Source organism: Bos indicus x Bos taurus, chromosome 17 (genome assembly GCF_003369695.1).
Source record: "Bos indicus x Bos taurus breed Angus x Brahman F1 hybrid chromosome 17, Bos_hybrid_MaternalHap_v2.0, whole genome shotgun sequence".
Lineage (NCBI taxonomy): Eukaryota > Metazoa > Chordata > Mammalia > Artiodactyla > Bovidae > Bos > Bos indicus x Bos taurus.
In genome coordinates, this window is record NC_040092.1 from 18,612,011 (window position 1) to 18,619,701 (window position 7,691).

Consider the following 7,691-nt stretch of genomic DNA (forward strand, 5'->3'; position numbering starts at 1 on the left):
CTGGAGGTCCAGTGGTTAGGATTCCATGCTTCTACTGCAGGGGCACAGGTTCGATCTCCAGCTGGGGGACTAAGATTCCATAAGCCATGGCATGGCCAAAAAGAAAAAAAAGGGATATACGCAGTGATTGGGCTTGCCTGGGAACTCAGATGGTAAAGGATCCGCCTGGAATACAGGAGATCCCTGGGTTGGGAAGATCCCCTGGAGGAGGAAATGGCTGCCCACTCCAGTATTCTTGGCTGTAGAATCCCATGGCAGAGGAGCCTGGCGGGCTACAGGCCATGGAGTTGCAGAGTCGGATACACCTGAGCAACTAAGCACGCGTGCGCAGTGATGAACGAACTCAGACACTTGCTTGCCTTAAGGAACTCACGATACTTACTTGCCTTAAGGACTCTGCGGGTCCCTTGTGTCCCCAGTGCCTAGCACAGCGGGGGGGCCCTGTGGCAAGCGCTCAGCACATGTCTATATACCACATCAATTAACGAGGCCCTTCACTTCCTTTGCTATTACTGCTCAGGGGGAAAAAAAAAGTTGCCATTTAAAAAAAATTAAGGAAAAGAAACCCATACAGCACAGTGCCAAAGTACTGTGGAATGGTTTTCAAAACCATAGCTCCCTGATGGGATAATGTAGTTTAAATATAGCAGCTATTTTCCCCTCCAGTCGGTTTGTTCTTTGATTTTTGTGGAAAGACTTCAAAAGTTCTCCTCCACTGCTCTCCTTCCTCAACCCCCACCCACCCTACCCCACCCCACCCCACCCCGCCCCGCCCTGCAGCGTGCTCAGAACTTAAACAGCAAAACACTTAAAATGCAGAGATGACAGGGCCTCCTGAGCCTGGTAGAAAAATGAACGGTGATTAAATGCAATTTTTAATTTTAAATGATGAGTTACTCTGGTTCTGCCTTCCCCGCCGGGGCACCAGGGTGTTGCTTTAGCTGTAGTGGTGGCACAATTTCCGTCCGGACATGGATTCAAGGACTGTGAATGCAGCGGATAGGTTGCAATGGACAAATTTCTAGAACAGGATCTCTGTTCCCAAGCTGACCAGCTTGCTCCCTGGTTGTCTCACAATAGGAAAAAAGGGAGGGGGGATGTGGAGGTGGCAGAGGCATGTTTAGGTCTCCTACTATGATCCCTCTGGAGTTACCTGATTGTTCACAAAAGCTCCCAGGAGGCTGGCCGCCCTCCCAAGTCACCTTGTGATTCTCTTCTGATTTGGGATAAGGGAAGGGAGCGGGACACCGAGTATCCAGAGGGAAGCATGTCTGACGAGCCTGATCCACTCCATCTGGGATGATGCATCAGGGCCCCACCTGGCTCCAGCAGCCTGCTGAGGCCGAGGCAATGATCCTCTGCCGAACACCCCCACCTCTCCAGTCCCTCTGCAGCCTGCCCGGCCTTCGTCTTCCCCTGAAAGGAGACGCTCTCGGCTTCTCTCATTTGTAAGACTTCCCCTCACTTCCTAGGCCTTGGCTTCTTTTCCACAATCCCTTGGCTCCTTTCTCCCACCCGGGGCTCCTCTCCATCTGCCACCCCTCTGTGAGGTGGGGTTGACAGTCCACCTGTCAAGTGCTCTCATGTGGGTGCCCTGGGGACAGTCCTGTCAGTTCATTAGTCCTCTGGCACCACCCAGATCTTGTCCTGGTTTGGAGACCGATACATCCATTGTAAGGTCCCGTCGTGTCTCACTTGCTGGAGTCCAGAGCTAAAGACAACCGCCTCCCATTCTCTTAGCTGCTTGCCATCTCCAAGGGTGGTAGGATCAGGTCATCTGCTCTAGTCATCAAGCTTAACATGTGAAACTTCTCAGGTGGGTCCAATCTGCTAGATGGGGGCTGGGTGGAGTAGAAGAAAGCAGAAGCTTGGCCCGAGTTGTTTGCAAACATCAGACATTTCTCTTCCATGACTCATCAGAGGAGAGCAGAGTCCTCCCTCTTCCTGGAATGCAGCAAACCCATGGCCAACTCCTACCGCCATCCGACCCCCCAAATAAAACCACCCACATATAGAGTTTTGGTCTCAGAAATCAGATCCCCCACCCCCACCCCAAAGATCTGACATGGCAGCTTGGAGAGGTGGGCATTTTGAGGCCTCAGAAGAACAGCCTTCTAAGAGTATTCTCTGACCGGAGAAAGAGGTGGCTGCAGAAGCAGCCTGGTGACTTGAAAGCAAAGAAAGTGCATGTGTTGTCAGGATGGGTCTTTTTAAGAAAAGCACTTTCACCACCCTCTCCCTCACTTTCCCCAACCTTTCTATTTAGTAGCCTTCCTAATACAAAACCTGGGATAGACAACATTTGGGTCGGTCTAGTCTGGCTTGATTTCAGTGGTGGTAGGTACAAAGGTTCTGGAAAAAAGAAATAGGCAGATACAGATAAAAAGAAAGGAAAGGAGACAAAAAGGAAGACATCATTTATCAGACCCTTATTTGCCAAGCATGTGATGTTGTTGTCTCACTCCATCCTCAGGACAAGCCTGTCTGGTAGGTATCATTATCATCTCTGTTTTCCAGACACTGATGGCTGATTCTCAGAGAGGTTAAGTCATTTGCAGAAGTCATACAATTAGAAATCACCATTCAATAAACAGTGTGGTGGGAATAGAAGATTATGTGTACAGAGAAGAGTTAGATTGGAGCTATTCCTCATTCCATGAAATGCAATCAATTTTGTATGGGAAAGAGAGTTAAGCAGTGGGGGTGGAGTGGGGTGGGGACAATTAAAAGAAGCAACAAAACCATAAATGTGTGGAAGGGAGATAAATTCATAAGTACTTCAGATAAAGGAACGTTTTAAATTTGCATAACAAAGTGTTATGAAACAAACTGAGGGAATATATGAATAGAGGGTTTTTTTAATATAAATTTATTTATTTTAATTGGAGGCTAATTACTTTACAATATTGTATTGGTATGCATAGAGTTTTGAAAAAAACTAGATGAAAAAACTTTTCCTGCCAGGAGTCTGAGTCAATGACTGCAGAGATGCACACAGAGAAAGACATAGGCACAGAGGTCTCAACTGGTGCAAATATCTCTGTGGCTGGTCCCTAGACCAGGTTACTTACCTGGTCCCAGATCAGGCCCACTGAGGTAAGGGGAGGAGATCATTCTGCAGAACTACATCCTCCCCAGGGTGGGGAAGGGATGGCTGATTAATTCATTGCACAGGGAGCTGAGAAACAGGCAAAGCAGAAAGTTACATCCACTGAAAACTGAACAAGACGGCTTCTGCCAGCAGAATGCAGTGACCTGAGCTGGAACTCTGCCAGGACAGTGGGATTAGATTCCCAAGCGCTGGCCAAAATGGGCCCTGGGATTTTTATTTTTATTCGTTTTCCATTACAACTGCACGGCAACGCAAACAAGCCCCAAAACAACGTGAGCCACCGAGAGTCATTTTTCCTCTGTGGGGTGCCATCCCAATACCACACAAACTGTTGACCTTATCTCCCTGAAGTTTAGAATTGACAGTTTGATTACTCACTTCCCTACCAACGATAATGGGAGAAAGGCGCAATTGCCCAACTAAAGCCATGTGCACAGAAAAAGGGATCTAAAGCAAGACCTGCACATGGAGCGCCTCATAACCAAGAATTAAAAACTTGAGAAGTCAGTGGAAATCTAAGAAAAGTTAGGTCTAGCTCTTCCAGTCCCGCAAGCTCAGGGGCCCATGGGCACTGGGATTGAAAGATACCTGGTTGCAGGCAAATGAATGTCAATTACAAAAGAGTGTGGGGTGGGGAGGGAAGGGAAAGGGCTTAGTGTTAGACATCAGACTAATGTCTCTCTCAGAGGGTACTTTGTACACATATTTTTATATTTTTGACTACAGACATACAGATCCCCAAACAATTTTGCAAACTGTACTATTTTGCACTTTTTAGCTTGTACATAAACCTCACCAATTCTGTGCATGTCCTGCATCTGGCTTTCTTTGACTCACCATTATGGAGCTGTTTCTTATGTAGCTCTAGTTATTTCACTTGTAACTTGTAACTTGCTATGCCGTTACCTACATTTTTTAAATAAACAAGTAAAACAACATAGATAAAGCTGAGATCCTCATTGCTCCCTTTCCTCCAGAGTCCATCTTATACGTAGTTTCCAATGTTAGGTTTCCCAGATAAAATCAAAGATGAGGATTCCACTTTCTCTCTTCCCAAAACACTTAACTCTGTTTTTTCCTCTGCTTTCAAAATTGATGAGATTTCATTTAAAGCTGCAAAATTTTACACTGCAGGTGCCTGTACACAGACTGTCTGGTTTGCACTGTAGAGAATTCATCTTTGTGTAACAGTCAGGTCCTACCCCCAATTTCAGACTGAGAATGCTGCTTGAAGAAAATGGAAGTCAGCATTGTCATGGGATCTGGCACGGCAGGGAACTTGGCTGATGACAATTTCTCGACTGTCAGGCTTTTGACAGAGTCTTAATATTAAAAGAGAATCAAGAAAAACCTGTGGGTCAGCAGGAATTTTTCACTCACCTCCACCCTCCTTTCCCATTGGGAATATTTCAGTTATCTGAAAGGCAGAATGCCCAGATATCTGCATATAAACTTTCCTTTTGGTCTTTCCCCTGAGCTACTACAATAACTCTTATGCTTTAGTTTGCCTGAGAAATACTGTATAGGAGGGTTGTTTACATTAAATCATATATTTTACACTTTTTGGCAACTGAAGAGACTTTCAGGGGTATTTTCTTGCTTGATTTTGAGGTTTTTTTGGCTGTGCTAGGTCTTCCTTGTGGGGCACAGGCTTCTCTAGTTGTGGGTATAGCTGCCCCATGGCATGTGGGATCTTAGTTCCCTGACCAGGGATCAAACCCGGGTCCCCTGCACTGCAAGACGGATTCTCAACCACTGGACCACTGGGAAAGTCCCCAGGAGTGGTTCTGACTATAGTTAGTTTTCACTTTGCTTGTCATATATATGATGTCTTTCCTTTGTTTAAGTTTTCAGTAAATGCTAGTAGTATTGTTATTATTGAAGTATATAACAAAAATTTGCAAAACTAGTGGAAGGACAAAATTGACCTGTGGTATCATGAAAAATGGCCAGTATGTATGAAGATGATGCTTTGGGTCTTCCAGATACTGTGTTCTGGGGTGGACCAGGTGGCCTGATGAGATGTGACAGGTGAGCCTGCCATACCATACATGTGGGGTCCACTACAGAGCAGACAGGCTTTCACCTTGTTTTGTTACTGAGCTAAACTTTGGCTTCCCAGGTGGCACTGGTGGTAAAGAACCCACCTGCCAATGCAGGAGGCATAAGAGATGAGGGTTCGACCCCTGGGTAGGGAAGATCCCCTGAAGGAGGGCACAGCAAGCCACTCCAGTATTCTTGCCTGGAGAATACAATGGACAGGGGAGCCTGGTGGGCTACAGTCCATAGGGTCACAAAGAGTCGGACACAACTGAAGTGGCTTAGTACGTTAACCTCTGGCACGTGTATAATTGGATTTTACGGTGCCCTCCCTCTTTTTAAAATAATTGTGGTAAGAAGCATGGTAAAATGGTTTACGATTGTAACCATTTTTAAAGTGTAGAGTACAGTAGTATTAACTACATGCACATTGACAGACAACAGGTCTCTAAGACATTTTCATCCTCTAAGACTCTATACCCATTGAACAACATTGCTCCTCTTTCCCCTCCCCCCAGCACCTGGCCATTCAGAGGAGAGGGGCAGAAAAACATACATTTTCTGTTTCTAAGAGTATCTCATATAAGTGGAATCATGCTGCACTTGTCTTTTTATGATTGGCTTATTTCACTTAGCGTAGTGTCCTCAAGGTTCATATACACTGTAGCAGGTGCCAGAATTTCCTTATTTTTTTTTAAAAGGCTGAATAACATTCCATTGTTTGGATAGACCATATTTTCTTTACCTGCTCATCTGCTGATGGACTTTAGGTTGCTTCCACCTCTTGGCTATTGTGAATAATGCTGCAGTGAACATGGGTGTGCCAATCTCTGCAAGATTCCACTTTCAATTCTTTTGGACATATCCCCAAAAGGAGATTGCTGGATCATATGGTAGTTCTATTTTTAATTTTTTTAGGAACCTCTATACTGTTTTTCAGAGAGGCTGTCCCATTTTACATTCCCATCAACAGTAGTGCTCCACTGGGACTTCCCTGGTAGTCCAGTGGTAAGGAATCCACTTTCCAATGCAGGGGACACAAGTTTGATCCCTGGTCCAGGAAGATTCCATAACTAAGCCTGTGCATCACAGGTTCTGTGCCAATGCTCTAGAGCCCAAGACTCACAACTCCTGAGCCCAGGAGCTGCAACTACAGAAACCACTACGATAAGAAGCCTGCACATTGCCTCTAGAGTAGCTCCTGCTCACCACAACTACAGAAAGCCCATGCAGCAGTGAACACTCAGCACAGCTTTGTCCCACCAGTTTGGTGAATTCACCTTTTACCTGTTCTATCCTGCTAGTTCAGCTCACCACAGGAGGTGCTCAGCACTCTGGCAGCCCCAGCCTATTCGCCCCCGCTCAGTTAAGCCTCCAAGAGTGATTCCAGATGGAGTGGGGCTCAGGCAAAGACCCCAGGTTCCTGGTCACCAAACCATCTCAGATCCCCTATTGGTTGCTTTTTACTTTCTAAATCTGGGAAGCATTGCCACTTGTTTCTTATTTTCCTCCTCTTTCATCTAGGAAAGGATATGTAACTGTCAGCAGGAGTTTGTCAGCCTCATTCTGTCATTTTTCTGCTCTTGAGGCCACTGAAGTGGATGAAATGGGCTCTCAGAAGCCCAGGTACATAGAATCTAAACTTTAGTAAAAACTTTGTCTCCTTTCTCTGCTCCTCAGGGTCACCTGTGGCTCTAAGGGTTTGATAGCACAGAACTCTTAAAGGGAAAAGCCCAATTGTTGTTGTTGTTTTAGTCATTAAGTCATGTCCAACTTTTTTGCGACCCCAAGGATTGTAGCCTGTTAGCCTCCCCTGTCCATGGAATTCTCCAGGTAAGAATACTGGAGTGGGTTTACATTTCCTTCTCCAGGGGATCTTCCCGACCCAGGGAGCAAACCCGCGTCTCCTGCGTTTCAGGTGGGTTCTTTGCTGCTGAGCCACCAAGGAAGCCTGAAAAGCCCAGAGTCATGCACAGTTCAAGTCCCAAGTCACAAAAGGATAGAGTGCTCAGATCTTTCCCTTAAGCTCCATATCAGACCAAAAAGTTGTAGTTTCTTTGTAAAACCACCTCACTGGGCAAACCGGCTCACTGCTAATCCTGAGCCTGGGTATTGTGAATCATCTTCTAACCAGGGTTGGTCTAGTACAAATAACTTCCCACCCATGCCTGATTTATTCAGCTTCAGTTGTAGATTCAACCTGCTGGTGTTCAGAAGTCCACTTTAGACTTGTGAGGAAGGGCGGCAGGTACAGAAGGAGACATAAAGACCTTTTGGAACTATATTCTCTAGTTTCAGTGATGGATAGAGTTGGACAGAGAGGAGGGAAAAAAGGTTCAAAACAGTCTTCTCCCTCAGCCCAGAATTCTCAGGCTGAGTACTTATTGAGGCTGTCTGCTGGAAACAGGTAGGCTGGAGCCTGGACCAATTAACTGACCTATCTAGATTTTAGCCTTGGAAAAATGAGGTTCATCTCTAAATGGGGTTCATGATAAACCTGTCCCTCTCTGGGTCTTAAGTTTCCCCTAAAGAGATAACA

General features: G+C 45.8%; 1 long non-coding RNA gene across 1 annotated transcript; it reads right to left on the reverse strand.

Moving 5' to 3' along the window:
- Positions 1–862: 862 nt before the first annotated feature.
- Positions 863–4,783, reverse strand: LOC113907536. Its single transcript, XR_003515224.1, has 2 exons — positions 3,072–4,783; positions 863–1,841 (listed from the first exon to the last, which is right to left on the reverse strand). It is a non-coding gene; the product is annotated as an uncharacterized LOC113907536 (long non-coding RNA).
- Between the last annotated feature and the right edge of the window lie 2,908 nt (positions 4,784–7,691).